Source organism: Aptenodytes forsteri, unplaced genomic scaffold (genome assembly GCF_000699145.1).
Source record: "Aptenodytes forsteri isolate BGI_AS27 unplaced genomic scaffold, ASM69914v1 Scaffold256, whole genome shotgun sequence".
Taxonomy (NCBI): domain Eukaryota; kingdom Metazoa; phylum Chordata; class Aves; order Sphenisciformes; family Spheniscidae; genus Aptenodytes; species Aptenodytes forsteri.
In genome coordinates this window covers 1,187,159-1,203,783 of record NW_008795021.1, presented here as the reverse complement: position 1 = coordinate 1,203,783, position 16,625 = coordinate 1,187,159, and positions in this window count along the sequence as shown.

The window sequence follows — 16,625 nt, the reverse complement described above, 5'->3', positions numbered from 1 at the left end:
GTAGAGAGCGATGAGGTCTCCCCGAGCCTCCTTTTCTCCAGGCTAAACAACCCCAGTTCCCTCAGCCACTCCTCATAAGACTTGTTCTCCAGACCCTTCACCAGCTTCACTGCCTGTATAATGAGGGAGGAGAACAAAACAGGACAGGAAGAGCTGAAGTCATTATTGCCTCACTTTTCTAGTCTAAAAGAAGGTCTTGTAAAAATCTTGCTTCCCATGCTGACTACAATTATTTAGTTTGCAAGGTGCTGGGAAAAGGTTAAGAGCAGGAATTAGATGAGCACAGTCAGAAATCAGCTGTTTTATGACCTCCCCATTCCATTGCCCTTCATCAGTCCTAGGACAGCTCTTTCCCTAAAAGCTTTTCCATAGGATTAATTGCCTTAATTTTCAATTCTACACATGAACCAAATGACTGTTCTGGTCCAAATTCAGGATTGCCTGAAAGCAGCTCAGAACTGCAGCTTTTCAAACCATGGTAGAAGTTGGCCTCTGACACAAAGCACATAGTTCTGCTGTATGTGGGATCAAAGCTATGATGTTGCAGATGACCTGGGGTGGGAAATTGTGCTGGCCCTGGAACACCACTAGGTCATGGAGGACCCAACAGAGATGCTCAGAAGCCACCTCTGCATATATCAGGCTCCCATCCTCTTCCAAAACTGCAGCCACTATTTAGTGCTTTGTCATTTATTTACATAAAAATGTTGTCCTCTCTAAGGGTTCACTTCTGAAAATAAGCCTCTGTTTTAAATGCTTTGACAGTGACTGCATAAATTTATATGACTCATGTCACAATACTTGGAAACTTGCTATGCTAATGATGGATACTCAACATTTCTTTGAGATAAGTTTGCACTGGGAGCTGCGGGGAAAGGTTAGACTGGCAAGACCTCAAAATCTGAGGAGATCATAAAACACTGCTAGTAACATCTTCATGCTTTATCTCAGTAACTATTTTTACAGCATGAGAAATTGTGCCAGAAACTCAAATTACATTCATTTTATTACACTTGCCCAGGTGTTTTGCATGCAGGTATGATCCACTTTGCATTGCAGGAATTAAGAGCCAATTACTGAATCACAGAATCACAGAACTGTTGAGGCTGGAAGGGATCTCTGGAGGTCATCTTGTCCAATCTCCCTGCTCAATCAGGGCCACCTAGAGCCAATTGCCCAGGACTATGTCCAGACAGTTTTTGAATGTATCTCCAAGGATGGAGACTCCACAGCCTCTCTGGACAACCTGTGCCAGTGCTCAGTCACCCTCACAGTGAAAAAGTTTTTTCCTGATGCTCAGATGGAGCCTCCCATGTTTCAGTTTGTGCCCATTGCCTCTGATCTCGTCACCGGACACCACTGAAAAGAGCCTGGCTCTGTCTTCTTTACTCCCCCCATCAGGTATTTATACACATTGATGAGATCCACCCCGACCCTTCTCTTCTTCAGGCTGAACACTCCCATCTCTCTCAGCCTCTCCTCACAGGAGAGATGCTTTGATACTTTAATCATTTTAGTGGCCCTCTGCCGGACTTTCTCCAGTCTGTGTGTATCTTGTCTTATACTGGGGAGCCCAGGACTGGACACAGTACTCCAGGCGTGGCCTCACTGTTACTGAGTAAAGGGGAAGGATCACCTCCCTCGACCTGCTGGTAACACTCCTTCTAATGCAGACCAGGATACCATTAGCCTTCTTTGCTGCAATGGCACATTGTTGGCTCATGTTCAACTTGATGTTCACCAGGACCCCCAGGTCCTTTTCTGCAAAGCTTCTTTCCAGTTGGGTGGCCCCCAGCATGTACTGGTGCATGTGGTTGTTCCTCCCCACGTACAGGACTTTACACTTCTCCTTGTTGAACTTCATGAGGTTCCTGTCAGCCCATTTCTCCAGCCTATTGAGGTCCCTCTGGATGGCAGCACAACCCTCTGGTGTATCAGCCACTCCTCCCAGTTTTGTGTCAGCAGCAAACCTGCAGAGAGTACACTCTGCCCCATGATCAGGATCATGAATGAAGTTGTTTAACAGGATTGACCCAGTATTGACCCCTGGGGTACACCACTAGTTACTGGCCTCCAATTAGACTTTCTATCACTGATCACAATTCTTTGGACTCAGCCATTCAGTCAGTTTTCAATCCACCTCACTGTCTCCTCATCCAGCCCATACTTCATCAGCTTCTCTATGAGGAGCCTATGTGACAGTGTCAAAAGCCTTCCTGAAGTCCAGATAGATAACATTCATTGCTATCCTTTAATCTACCTTTAATCTACCAAGGTAGTCATCATAGAAGTTTGTCAGGCTCATCAAGCATGACATCTATTTTGTGAATCCACACTGACTACTCCCAATCACCTTCGTGTCCTGCATTTGCCTGGAAATGGTTTCCAAGATTAGTTGTTCCATCACCTTCCAAGGGATAAAGGTGAGGCTAACTGGCCTGTAGTTCCCTGGGTCCTCCTTCTGGTGATTCTTGAAGATAGGAGTAACGTTGCCTTCCTCCAGTCCTCAGGGACTTCTCCCAATCACCACGATCATTCAAAGATAATCAAGAGTGGTCTTGTAATGAGATCAGCCAGCTCTCACAGCACTCAGGATCCCACCAAGGATCATGGACTTATGTAGGTTCAGTTTGTTTAAGTATTTCCTGACCTGATCGTCTTCCACCAGGGGTGTGTCTTCCTTGCTCCAGACTTTCCCTCTGCTCTCTGGGACCTGGAATTCCTGAAGGCCAATCTTACTAGTAAAGACTGAAGCAAAGAAGGCTTTCAGGACCTCATTCTTTTCAATATCCTGTGTCATCACGACCCCTGAGCCATTCAGTAGTGTCGCGGATGGAGTGAGACTGCACTTCACTCGTAAGAGAGAAGCAACAATACTCTATTGATAGAAAACAGTGAGTTAAAGCGTGAATTAACAAAGTTCAATGGTAAATGCAACAGTGAACAAGGTTCGATGGCAAGGCACACTTAATTATTTACTGCATAGAGGACAGGGTCAGACATTACTGTCAGGGAGACCCTCCCGTTGAGTCCTGAGGTTCAGAAAGGACCCCCTTGCTTTCTAAACTTCTCAGAGAGGAGTTTAGGTGCGGCTGGATCCAATCCTAGTCCCAGTCTTGGTCAACAGTTTATGTCTAAAGGATTATATATGCGCAATATATAATATTACATCACTTAGCTAAGATTTCAAAGTTTAGCATGCTATTAGTCACTTACCGAGGATCTGTTACAGCAAGGAATCTCTCAACCTCGAGGAGTAACCTTGAGAGGCGTCCCTACTCAAGGGGAGATCCTGCTGTGCAGCCTGCTGCCGTGCAGGAGAGCTCAAAGGGCTCTTGGGCTGCTCATTATTTATAGGGGTAAGATGATTGACTCATAGTCATATTGGCATACTGATAACTGTGGTTAGGTGGGCGTATTTCTCACAATAACCAAGGGCTATTGTGTTGTTATCTGGCTCCCCGAATCCACTTCGTTAATGGATGAAATATCACCATCAGCATCCATTAACGACTGCCCCTGGTAGTTCTCACTTAGGTAGGGTTACAGGAGATAAAGGTCAGGTTGGGCGGGGGAGCACACCGTCACAAGTAGCAGGCCCACATTTTCCCTACTCTTTTGCTACTTATAGAAGTCTTTCTTGCTTTCTTTGATCAGATTGGCCAGATTCAACTCCAGGCGGGCTTTGATTTTCCTCACTGCATCTTTGCATGCTCAGACAGTGTTTTATATTCCTCCCAGGTTACCTGTCCCTGCTTCTGCCTTCTGTATATTCCTTTTTTATGTCTGAGTTTTGACAAGAGCTCCTTGTTCATCCATGCAAACCTCCCGGCATCTTTGCTTGACATCCTGCTCATTGGTATGGATTGTTCCTAAGCTTGGAGGAGGTGATCCTTGAATATCAACCAGCTTTCTTGGGCCCTTCTTCCCCCTAGCACCTTATCCCATGGAATTCTTTCAAGCGGATCTCTGAAGAGGTCAAAGTCTGCTCTCCTGAAGTCCAGGGTTATGAGCTTGCTTTTTACCATCCTCCCTCCTCTCAGGATCCTGAACTCCACCATCTCATGGTCACTGCAGCCAAGGCTGCCGTTGAGCTTTACATCCCAAATGAGCCCTTCTTTTTTTGTAAGTGTGAGATCCTGCAAAGCATGTCTCCTTGTTGTTTCCTCTATCATTTGGGTCAGGAAGTTATCAATACAATCCAGGAACCTCTTGGATTGCTTATGCCCTGCTGTGTTGTCCCTCCAGAAGTTATTTCAGTGGTTAAAGTCCCCATAAGGACCAGGGCCTGCAAACATGAGGCTACTTCTAGCTGTCTGTAGAAGGCCTCATCCACTTGTTCTTCCCAGTCAGGCAGCCTATAGCAGACACCCACAACAACGTCATCCATACTGGTCTACTCCAGCAGAATGTGGAAGTGAGAAGTGAGTGAAAAATGATCAATCTGTAATAAGCTGACTGACAGCACCACTAATATTTGCCTCATTTTTCAATACCCATGAAGTCGTGGTTGGATAAGAATAAACCTATGAAAATTAAATGATTTAAAGTGCAAGAGAATGCAGACAGAGATAAATTGTTGTTGGTTTTTTTTTAATTTGTCCTTGTCCAGCTACCTACATTTCATTTTAAAATATATGATGACAGAGAGACTTATAGGAATTACAAAACTAATTTCATTTTTATTCTTCATTTGTTAAAACAATTAGGCTTTTATATAACGTAGCTCACATGCTTCTGTTCAGTGGCAGATATTTTTAGCAGATGTGCCTTTTGTGTGTCCTACGTATTAGGAGAGATGGATGGATATTTTTAATATGGCAGAGACAATTCTTTTCTCTACTTTCTTTCTCCTTGGAGCATTTTCTAGTTTCTACCCTAAAAATAGCCCACAAGAAAATTATTCTGCATTTTACTTTTATGCAATATTAGTAACATACTTAGTTGAGAGATGCAGATTCACCCACCCAAAGATGATATTTTTCCAGTCTCATGCTTGGTGAAGTTCAACAGGGAATGAGGTCCCATAACCCCAAACATAATCTAGGCATGGGACCCCCTCCATGGAGCACTTGCCATAGAGTCTTCTCCTAAACGGCCTGGTTGGCTAACCAGGGAAGAAAAGTTTTTAGCAAAAGACTTCATGCTTGTACTCTTGACTGTCTACCTTTCTGTAGGCACCTACTGCTTCCTCATGGAAAGCACTGGGTCACTTAGTAGTATGCGTTCATCGTCTAAAGTGAACAAGCTTACTATATCTATGAATGGCAAACTGCAGACCGTCATTGGCTGATCCTATAGGGAACCCATAGGGATTCCCAGGGTGCATTACAGCTGAGCAGTACCTGGGTGCAGCTCTGGTTTTCCTTCTGTTTGCTTCTTCTTCCCCCTACTCCTGGTAATGCCATCCCACTGCCTCTCTTGAGCTACCACCCTGAGCCAATTCCACCCTCTCATCTGGTCTTTAGGTTAGGCACTTTTGGTGCCAAGGGCACTTGCTAACATTTTTTTCTCTGATTTTTTCTGACACTATCTTCTATATTCATGTTCACTGAAGCAAGACAACGAATTCTTACATGCTAGATATTCCTGAAAACTTGACCATTTCATTTAGGTTAAGGTTGCGTAGTCACTTCAAGACAGGCACATGTAAACCCTACCTGCATTTGAAGATGGGTTGTTACAAGCCACCTCCAACTCAGGAGCTCTGTAGAGGTGCTAGTTTGGCATTGAACCTCAGCAAAAGTGCATCTTCTCAGCAGATCTTGCTAGCTAGGTGTGGGAAAATAATGGAAGATTGGCAAGGAGGATTGTAAACACGCTCAAGTGACTTGCAGCTGGGGTGTTGAAAAACACTTATATGATAATAATTGTTGTTTGGCCTTGTGTGTTGGACGCGTAGAACATCTGTGTTTAGATAACATAGGCCTGTGATAGACTTAGAGGCACCCAATCGAACATGCTTGAGATTCCTGCCCTGCTGTGGGAAAGATCAAAGCACAGTGGTAAATTGCACAGTGGTAAATTACGCCTGCGCGAATCCCTGAAATACAGGTGAAAACAGCAGGTTCGGTGATCCTCTAGCATGGACCGAGCTCCGTGGTGCCTGCGCTCCCACTTGTGTGCCTCTGCCCAGGTGCTGCTTCGGGGATCCCCCGGTTGGTGAGGTAACGAAGATAAATTTACTCTTTGCATTTCATCTGTGGTTTTGTGGTTGTTCCTGCGTCCTGCCTGTGCCGACTCACACACTAGGGCTCAGCACCATGACAGCGTGGCTAACCAGCCTCCTTTAAAAAGCGGGTTCACATCTGAACCCAGAGTGTAACTAGACTCAGTGCCTAAACAGAATTTTAACTTTCTGGGAAAAAAAAAAACTAGGCTTAACTCAGTTTACAAAGACTTATTGAAAATCTGGCCATAACTCATGAAATTCCATACTGATCCATTTCCAAAGAGTTTATTAAAGGTAAAACCCAATTGGTTTGGAAGGAACTAGTTCTTCCTCCAGTGGAATTTCCACCAGACTGCCGTGTGGCTTTTCCCACAGTACAATGCACAATGCTACTAATGTTATAGGATAACCGTAGTCCAATGTGATGTGGCCAAAGTCTACATACTAAGAAAGTGAGAAATGTTGGTTGTAAATTTTGACTGCCAAAGAGGAATTGATTCATGCAGCTTTAGAAATATGTATAATTTTGCAGCATTTTGTGTAGGTGATGATCCTGGGGAAAGAATAGCAAGAATAAAATCAGATGTAGCAGATAAAGCTGGGTGAACTTTAAACTGGAACAAAATGTCATACACTATTGGTATTACAGTAAGAACTTCCCAGGTGTTGTAGCTAGGAAGCCATTCTTAAAACTGCAAAATCAAAATGGATTAAATACATATGTATCACACCAAGACATGACAGTGAATATACATCTTATGAATCACAAAACACATTTTATCATAATGTACCTCATTTTATTCACTCTGTTTACACAGTATGCAAAATGAGGGGAAAAAAAATCATTCTACATGGGAAATATAAGCTATTTTGACCCCTTGGGGTTCTGAAAGCACAGTTGACTGGACTTTCTTAATTGACCATGTAGTATAGTATCTAAGTATCCCAGGAGCATTCTTTCATGCTGAAAAATATTTTTATGAAACTTTTGGTGTTGTAAGTTACCATAAAACCAGTGTGCTATGTTCTGACTTACATACATTTGTGAAGCATTACAATACATGCAGGAAGTCTGATAAGACTGTTAACAGGTAATAAAAATAAGGGAGGTCTGCCTTTTCTGAGCACTTCTGGGTAAGAAAGATCTATACCTTGATCTGAAAGGAAACTATCCTTGCATATGCCCATACAGATACTTTTTCCACTCTAACATCTCTAACTTCATATTGAACCCTACCACATTTTATGAGGTCATCTTAGAAGTACTTCTAAGAAGGGATAGATAATATGCTTTTCTTTAAGACATCATGAACTCTTCATTTACTCTAATATGCAAGATGGATGTATTAAAAATGCACAATATTACTCTGCAGAAAATGGGAAAAGCTATTCTTGTGATAGCTAGCCATGTATGCCTGTAATATTACCCATTCAGCTTTGAATAAGAGACATGGAATGATTCAGAAATGTGAAAGGAGAATTTTTTCATTTAAGGCAGGAATTTAAAATTGTACGTTGCAAGTCTGAGTGATGCAGTTAGGCTGAAGTTGAGACATATTGCAAATGAACTGAGTCAGAGTCACACAACTGAATGAATTCTCTCATGCAGAGTTGTTGAAGAAAACCTTTATTTCAGGAAATCTGTAGTATTACCTCTGACACAGTCAGTGCGTGGCTGAAAGATTATTGTCTATGTCTCCATTTAATGTCTTTCGATCTAGAGCTAAATTCCAAAGAGAATTGCCTAAAATATCTATTTAAAAATAACTGGCTATAGCTCTTATTCATTGTACATTCCTAGTTACTATTTCTATATACTGCTGCATAAAGCAGGATATAGCAATCATTATTCACATTTCTGCACATACTCCCTTTTGAAAAAAAAAGCAATCACCTCCTGCTTCAAATGACTGTATTTTTAGAGTATGCAGAAATTGTATCTGTGTATCTTCTGCCAGAAGGGGATGATGAGTACACTTATTTAAAAGTGTAGGCCTCTTACTTTCTGGTTTTATATTTCTGTAGATCATCAGCTATAATCTTCATCATTTTTCCCCCAGTAGATCTCAATGAATCACAGTGAATAGCATTGCCTTATATACGAGCATGAGGATTTGTGAGCAAAACTGTGGGTTTTCTTAATTTTTTTGTCTGTTCCAGTGTCTGTAGGCCAAGTATTATATGCCTAATACCTTGGTTCTTAATTTATTCCACTTCTCTGTTTTCAGCAGAGGCCCCATTGTCATCTTTATTTAGTGACAGCACTGTCTTCCATCCCTTCAGCAAGACCGTGCTGCATTGACAGTCATCTTCCAGTGTCAACAGCCACTGTCTCTCACAGCACACCTCCAGCTTTAGGAGGAACAGCCCATATGGTCCTCGTAAGGTACGCGTTTTGTACAATTTTACCATCCAGCCTGGTGAATGAGTAGCCCCAATGATGACCATTTAAGGATTTCCCAAACTGAATATTGTAAAATACTGTATGAGTAGAAAATAGTATTTTCAGATACCTGAAGGCAGTGCTAGGCCTGACTGTCCCTGCCAAACCTCCGCTGGGGCCTCCCCACCCTGCCTATGTCCCAGGATGCCATTTCAGCCCAACCTGGGGCCATCAGCCCCTGCCCAGTGACCCCACAGCAGGGCCAGTCTCCAGCTGTTAAGAGGGTTACTTATGCAGTGATGTCTTGCTGGACAACACAGAGCTCTTGCCCTTTCCTCGTGCTGGGCAGCATGAGACAAGTTTGGTTACTCTAATGCGTTGACCTTCCAAGCCAAGAGGTCACTCTTGCATATGCAGATCCCCAGGTTTAGGTTCTCGTATTGCACCAACTGGACACACTTCTAGAGGCTTCCTAAGGAACATGTGCCTTCCCATGACTTTACAGGAAACTCTGATACTTAGAATGTGTCACTAAAAAACTAAAATTTTAGTTCACAGGCTAAAAGATGAAGTGCTTAATAAAATGGGTTAGGTCCCATTGCGTTTTTTTGTCTGTTAGCATACAAACTAATGGGGTGATCTCACCATCAGGTTACCAGCACAGGCAGCATAACTTGTGCTCTGCATGTGGGGCAAAAGAAGGAGCAGTCAGAAAACAGCCTCTCGTAAAACATTCTTTTCGTCAAGAGCAATGACAGTCCTTATGAAAATAAGCAAATTACCTTGATTTCCGGGGTGACTACAAGTAGATGCAGTTTGAATGAGGACACCTACTATGCACGAGCTCCTTACATTGTTCTCTATCAAAGGAAGAATGGCAAGTCATATTTCTCCCTGCTCATTCTCTCCTCAGTAAAGAGTAAGCTTTATTCCATCCTTGAAGGCTAGCCTTTCCTCCCATCCTACTCCAGGAAAAAAATGCAGCCACCGAACTACACTAGCTGATGACTGCAATTGGATGTTTTCCTGTGCATTTTCCCATTTGTTCCTTCACATTTGATCCTTGTTTTAGTTCCTTATTCTGAACCTTTCAGGTTCACAGATATATGGCAGTCCAGTAACGCACACTGAGGGAGTGGTTAGAGATTTGTTGGACCAGGGTGTTGGGAGACACAGTTTGTGAATTCTTTCTCCTCTCCGTGATTTCATCTACCTGAGCAAAAAAAGTTAGGAACTTTCTCCCACCTCAGCTGGAGAAAGAGGTTGTGTTTTAAAGGAATTAAATAAAGACAAAGTTCAGGTAAGATGGATATGGCCCTTAGGAAGTCTCTTTTTCTTGAAATTCCTTATTGTTGTGGCTCACTGATAATATACTCAGTGCACTGATGGTAGCTCGGTGTTTGGGTCCATGCTAACTAATCTATTGCATTGAGGAAACTGTTGGGAATCTCATTAGTGCTGCTTTCCCCTTCCTCCCTTTTTAATCACCTCTAATACCTCAGATTCAGGAAGAAGTGGGAACAACCTGTGACCCTGTGGTAGTACATAGTTCTTGTGCAAGATGGTCTGGTTTTCTTGACCTGTGGGTGGGAACTTATATTGGGCCAGCCCTGTTCTGAATCATAAAAACACTTTAATTTTATGCCACTGTCTAAAGTAAAGCTTTTAATTTTTACTATATATCTAAAACTTTTTCTCTTCAAATTTCTGAAAGCTTCACCTATTTCACTAGCAAATTTCTTGGCTCATTTTTGGGGAAGCAAGTGCTGTAGAGAGAAAAACACATCTTTCAGACATGTCTTTGAGAAATGGGACAGATATATGAAATGTTTGGTGCTGTTTTGACTTCTGTTGCTACTGAAAAGAGATCAGCTAGGGAGATTGAGAAATATAACCTCAGAATATTACCTTGGAGGATGCACTGGCTGGGATTTTACAGTATACGGGCATTTTCTGTCAGATGTACTGTACACAAGGGCATTGCCAAATAACAACAGAGAGTATTCATGGTATTCTGAGGAACTGCCAAAGAAAACAAGTCTGCAGATTACCTCTTGTTTGATGTTATGATGACATTTCTCACATCAACAGAGTTTCTAGAACTGAAAACTTAAGGATAAACATCTAAGGATGGATAATGGGCCAGGATTCCTTTTCGGCTTTTTAGGGAAAAATCCTAAATACATTGAAATGAGCCAAAATTCAGTAATTATAGAAAAAAACTTGGATTTTGAATTAAAAAAACCCTTCCCTTATCTGTAAGTGGGTGTGTATACACATGACATATTTATATAATTTTTAAGATTGTTTTTCTTTCTATTTCAAACCTTGGTTATGGTTTTATATCTTTGGTTATTTATCCATAATGCAAATTAAATTTAAAATTAAAAGCCATTGTAGTTAAAAGAGTATTTTTTTTCACTGTCTTCTAGTGCGCAAAAAAGTATTTGTTTTGTTTCTTGTAGTTACATAGAAGAAATAGATTTGGGTTAAAAACCTGTCTTGAACTATCTCACTAGGTAATTACCTGTAGCTGCTACATATAAGAAGAAAATAATAAAAACTACCCAGAAGAATTCCTGCTTGTTAATCTATTACAACAGTAGTATAAAAGCAGGAAGAGGACTAACAGTTCAAAAAGATACCGGGAGACTTGAAAAGGCCAATACTTATACAAGTGTCAACAATACGGAGCCCTAAAACTTTGTTCCTAAAAACCCACTTTACAGTTTTAGATGCAAGACAGGCAATAGCAAAATGCAAGTCACATGGAGTGCATGATCCAGGAATCCTCAGAATTTTCTTAATCTTTCATTCATATACTGCCATCAAAACAAAACGAAAAGAACAGCAGGAAGGCAAAGGGAGTTGAAGACAGCAGAGGAATCCCTCCTTGTCAGACTTCTCTTTGCCAGGCTAAACAAGCCCAACTCTTGCAATCACCAGGTGCTCCAGCCCGCGGACCACCTTGGTGTTCCTCAGCTGGACTTGCTCCAACACGTCCTTGTCCCTGGGGAGCCCAGAGCTGCACAGGCAGGAGGGCTGAATAGAGGGGAATAGTACATAAGCTTCAGGAAGGAAAGGGCGCATGGAAGAAGGGGAGACTGTGCAGGGCATGACATGTTAGCATAACCGATAAAGAGAAAACCGGTACTGTACAGTGTACAGTAATTTTAATTAATTTGTTCTGTTCATTGTCATGAACAGAGCCCAAAGCTGCAAACATTATTTAATGTGTTGCAATTTTCCAGTAGTGGTTGCTATGAGACATAAACAGCAGACCATTATAACTGATAAACGTCTCACATTTGCTTCAGTTTGGTAGCTGTAAAAACAGTATTACTCAAGGTATTTCTCAGTTTTATATACTTCTGCTTATCCCAGACAAGAACACTTTTTTCATGATCAATACTGGAGTTATGGTAACTTATAAATGTCTTTATTTTGCTCAGAGACCAATAATTCTGGTGAAGTTTATGGCCGAAGTCTCTGGATAGGTGCCCTCTCTAATGGAAAAAGATACAGCTTTTGTTTTCTCCTTTCTAGTATTTCCTGAGCATCTGAAGCTTTTCTGCTTTCATTATAGCTGAAGGAAGAAAATCCATCTCCTTCAGTATTTTTAACTTAAGAACTTTGCAGGGATAACGTGAAAATGAGAGACAATATATCTTATTTCTTCTCTGTTCAATTTTTATTGTTTTGTTCAATATTTAATATTATGCAAATAATCTTGGTAGTGACTTGGAAGATAACTCGAGGCTGGTTAAAGAGGTCAAGTTATTAGAAGCATATTGCGTTCTGAAACTAAAAGATCAATGGGTGCTTCAAAGTGAGAACCCAGAAATGTCATGTTCCCAAATCTTTAGCAGCTCTTGAAAATCCAGTGAGTAGCTTGCATCACTCAAGGGAGGAATAAATATGGGCTGCACAAAGAAAAGCTACAGTGATCATGAACTAAACCTTCAAGACATCCTGGACTGTCTATACAGGAATGAAAGACAGTGGAAGTCAAACTGGGCACTAAACTATTCTGTAAGAACAGTTCAGAAACAAACAGCCGGTTTCAAGGATGAAGAAATTCAGAACAACAAAGCTGATACAGAAATGAAACTGAGAGCAGCATCTGGGTGACAGCTCCAAGTGGTCTTGCTGCGTTTCCTCATCAAAAAAAACCCCAATAATTTATTGCTAAGGGCTTTCTACATCTCCAAGCTTACAGAACAGATGTGTTGAATGAAGTCAAGACTATAAATTCAACCTCGCTAAATTCAGTGGCAAAACATAGCTGATCTTACAGGAGGCAGGATTTCACTTTGCATTTCAGAATCACTCTCTGAGGTACAGTTTGTCACAGTTACCTCAACAATCTCAGGCATGACACAAAAGAACAAAACCAATGAGATGGAAACATATTAAACAAACAGCACAGGAAAATAACTCAATGAAAATGCAACTGAGCATTTCTTTTCAGAGGCGAATAATGCATCAGCACTAAAATCCCTGTCTGAGTCTATTCTTTTTAACTGAATGTCATCTAAGAAATGTTCAGATGTGGAGAAGCCTTCAAGAGAATTTCCTTTCATTCCCATCTCTTTTTCTAGAGCATGAAAGTGACGGCTGTGCATCTTTTAACTAGCTGGTCAAGGCAAGAGTTTGAGGTCTTCTGCAGAATACTGAAGGAAGAAAGGCCTTTATTAGAAGTTGTGTTTTCTTGATGGCTATAAGCTGGTCTGATCTTTTTTACTTTGAAGAGGAGAAATACAACTGCCTTCATAGCAGTATGTTCAATGGCGCATCTAAAGTAAAATGACACAAAAGTTATTCATTCTTATACCAAAAAGCTGACATGAAAATAATTAGGGTTTTCACACCACAACGTCTTCCCAAAAAGTTTTCCCATTTGTAACTTTGGTCTGAGTTGCAGTCAAAAAATATCAACACATTATTTCACTTCATAAAGGCAGTAGACAACCTCAAGGACTATGTGACTCCTTTAATGTGTTTTCCACAGTGGAATTTATTTTGGAAACTTGCAAACGAGAATTATTGCATTTAAGATCTATATAGATCGATCAAGTTATCACTAATATACCATTTTTTAATACCAAAAGGGGCCTTCATGGGAACAAAGATCAACTGTTTATGCTGTTGGTTGAAACTCTTCATGTCTAGCAAAATCAGTCACTGTCCCTTTATCTTCTTCTTTTGTAAGCATCTCTGTGCAGTCAGTGCTAGGGCATTCAAAAGACTATCGCAAAACCACGACAGAAGAAAGAATGAAGGGAGGCAGTCTTTCAAATAAGGCTCCTTACGTGCTTTCCTTCAGTCCATTTTTGCCTATTATTGTACAGAGATCTCAGCAGTGATGCATTACCATAATATTTAGCCTTCGTAAAACAGTAATGCTGCCTGGGTATTTGTGCAGTTTTCCTATCCATACTATTAGGAACGCAAAGAACTTGCTCTCTGAGCAAATGTTTGCAAGACACAGAAAGACTGTCTTCATTAAGGTCCTCTCTGCAATGTTCAGTCCTAATTTCAAACAAGCAGCAGCCCTTTCCCACCTGCTTGTTCGTATCCACAGTTTTTGCCATATCCACAGGTTTTGCCAAAATGAGAGAAAATGTGTCTACAATTAAAATTGAGCTGTTTAAACAATTTCCTTCTTTAAAACTGCCAGACTATGTAAACTGCTCAGTTGTGCATGAGATATTCAGGAACTTAAACTTGTTTGTATTTGCTTTGCATCTGTATTTCTCCAGGATTTGCTTGGCTCAGCTTTGCAACCTTTCCCAGAAGTGTCATCAGCACTCCCCCACCCCCCCAAGAGTCATTCCCCCGAGAATTCCTGGAAATTAGTTGTTCTTCCTTGTTGGCCTCCATCAGTGAACACTCATTTATATGCTGTCCAAACATTTCAAGTATTTTCTCCCTATTTTGGATGAGCCAGTGAAAGTCCTTTTTACTTCAAAATGCACTGTCAGAAGAAGTCTGACCCTGTCAAACATTGCGGCACAGGTGAAACAAGTGTTAACCAGGTTTGGGGCTTATGGGGATTTTTGTATGAAATGCAAATGCTTATCAGCACTTATCTCAAGTTCAGAGATTGTCATGACTCATCCTTTGTAATTCTGTGCCTGTAGGAAGTACACATCCTAGAGCTTGTATCCATCCTGCAGATTTGTGAGCAGAATTTTGTGGTTAAAATGTACTGACTACCAATAAGCTTAGGTTTCATTGCATGTTTAAATATTTCAGGCCACCAGATAATCAAATAGCAGCATCTCTATTAAAATTGATATTAATAAACCCCACAAAGAATACAAGGCATGGTTGGCAAGCATTGGGCATATTTTGTGAAGAAACAGAAAAATAACTTATAATATATGCTTTAAATAAGGTAAAACTTTCTGTTTGGAGGCCAGAAGGGAATCTTTTTTATGAAGATATGGGTATCTGGTTAAGCTTGTCCTAGGGACACACTTAATGCCAGAAAAAGACAGCTGGGGGATCAATGCAAGATGTCGTTATTTTTAAATACAATTCAGAGAAACATTTTAATCACTTCTCTAAATTTCTACCAACATCTTTCTGTCTGCCAGACACATGCATTTCTTTATTGCACATCAAGCTGCAGGACATGTTTTTTATACTTAACTCTCTGCAATTAGAAGAAAACATAAAGAATCAATGGCTTTGATTCTCCTTTAAATGTTCCTCAGTTCAGCCCAGAATTATTCTCTTACAGTCTAAAAGGCATATGGCTGTAATCTGGATTACTCTTTGAAATGCCATTTGTTTGGATTTCATTTCACTGAACCAGTAGACGGTCTATGGATGTTTGGATTTCATTTCACTGAACCAGTAGGCGGTCTATGGAGTTGTTGTATAATTTCCATTTGTGGACACTAATATTTGTCATATAGCTTCCAGTGCAGAGTAAAATTCAGTGATCAGGAAGCCAGCCTGCACGTCTAGCTTCACTTCTGTGACAGATGTCTTGCATGATCTTAAGAAACATCATTCCAGCTTTCCCAATGAAGTCAAAAGGCTTTGCTCCAGGTCCTATGGTGAAAGCCACTTCTACTTCTAAGACGGACCTTGGTTAAGATACCATGGATAGGAGGGATCACCACCAGTCCACTCTCTCCTCCTCAGTTAGCAAGTGATTCTTCTGGTCCACTGCAGTTTTGTTGTTCTTTTCCAAATCATCCTTGTCACCTTCTCCAGGTAAAGCTACCTCACAGCCATCACTGTGATCAAAGCTTGTGCAGATACCAATGACCTCCTGAGCAGATAGTAGCCAGCTCATGTATGGTCCAGCAGGATGGAGCTCAGCAAACACCAGACACCCACTTCCTCAAGCAAGCTATCTGCTAATACTGATCTCCATGGTGCCATGGCTACAATGCTCACAGCACATGAGGAATTAAAAGTTTGTGTGGCTTTAGGCACTCACTGCAGTCCAAGTAGTTCCTCAGGTGGAAAGAGTCTCTCTCTCTGCAACAGCCATCCATCAGAAACCCCAAAAAAGACAGCAACTGAAGCTCAGAGCCCCTCTTTTTTTTTCTTCACCAAAAGCCTTGCAGACTGAATTTGTTAAAAGTCTTATTCATACCTCAGACAGAGGAAGCCTCTCCTGCTTCCCCCCCCCCGCCTCTAGACACCACAGCCCCAGTACCTATTTTAAGACTATTCCCATTCTAGTTGATTTTTGGTACCTGGAATTTCCAAATGGCTGAGTAAATAACACTAATAGAATACACACACATCAGTCTCACCGTGCCTTTCAAAAAATGCATAGTCACATATAAATTTTCAGTAGTTTTATTGAAAAATGCCTCTTTCATTTCAGAAATAAATAATATAAGGCAGTGAAATTCACAATTTGCAGTTAAAATATAAAAGCAGCAATTCTATATCCATAGTCTTGCACACAATTTCCAACTGCTTTTGATAACTAAGAAACATTGTATTCTGAAAAAAAAATTTCATACTAAATATACAACATGAACATGCAATTCCATCTCTGCAGGATTGACTGCAATTTGGCATAAATGTTACTGTGTC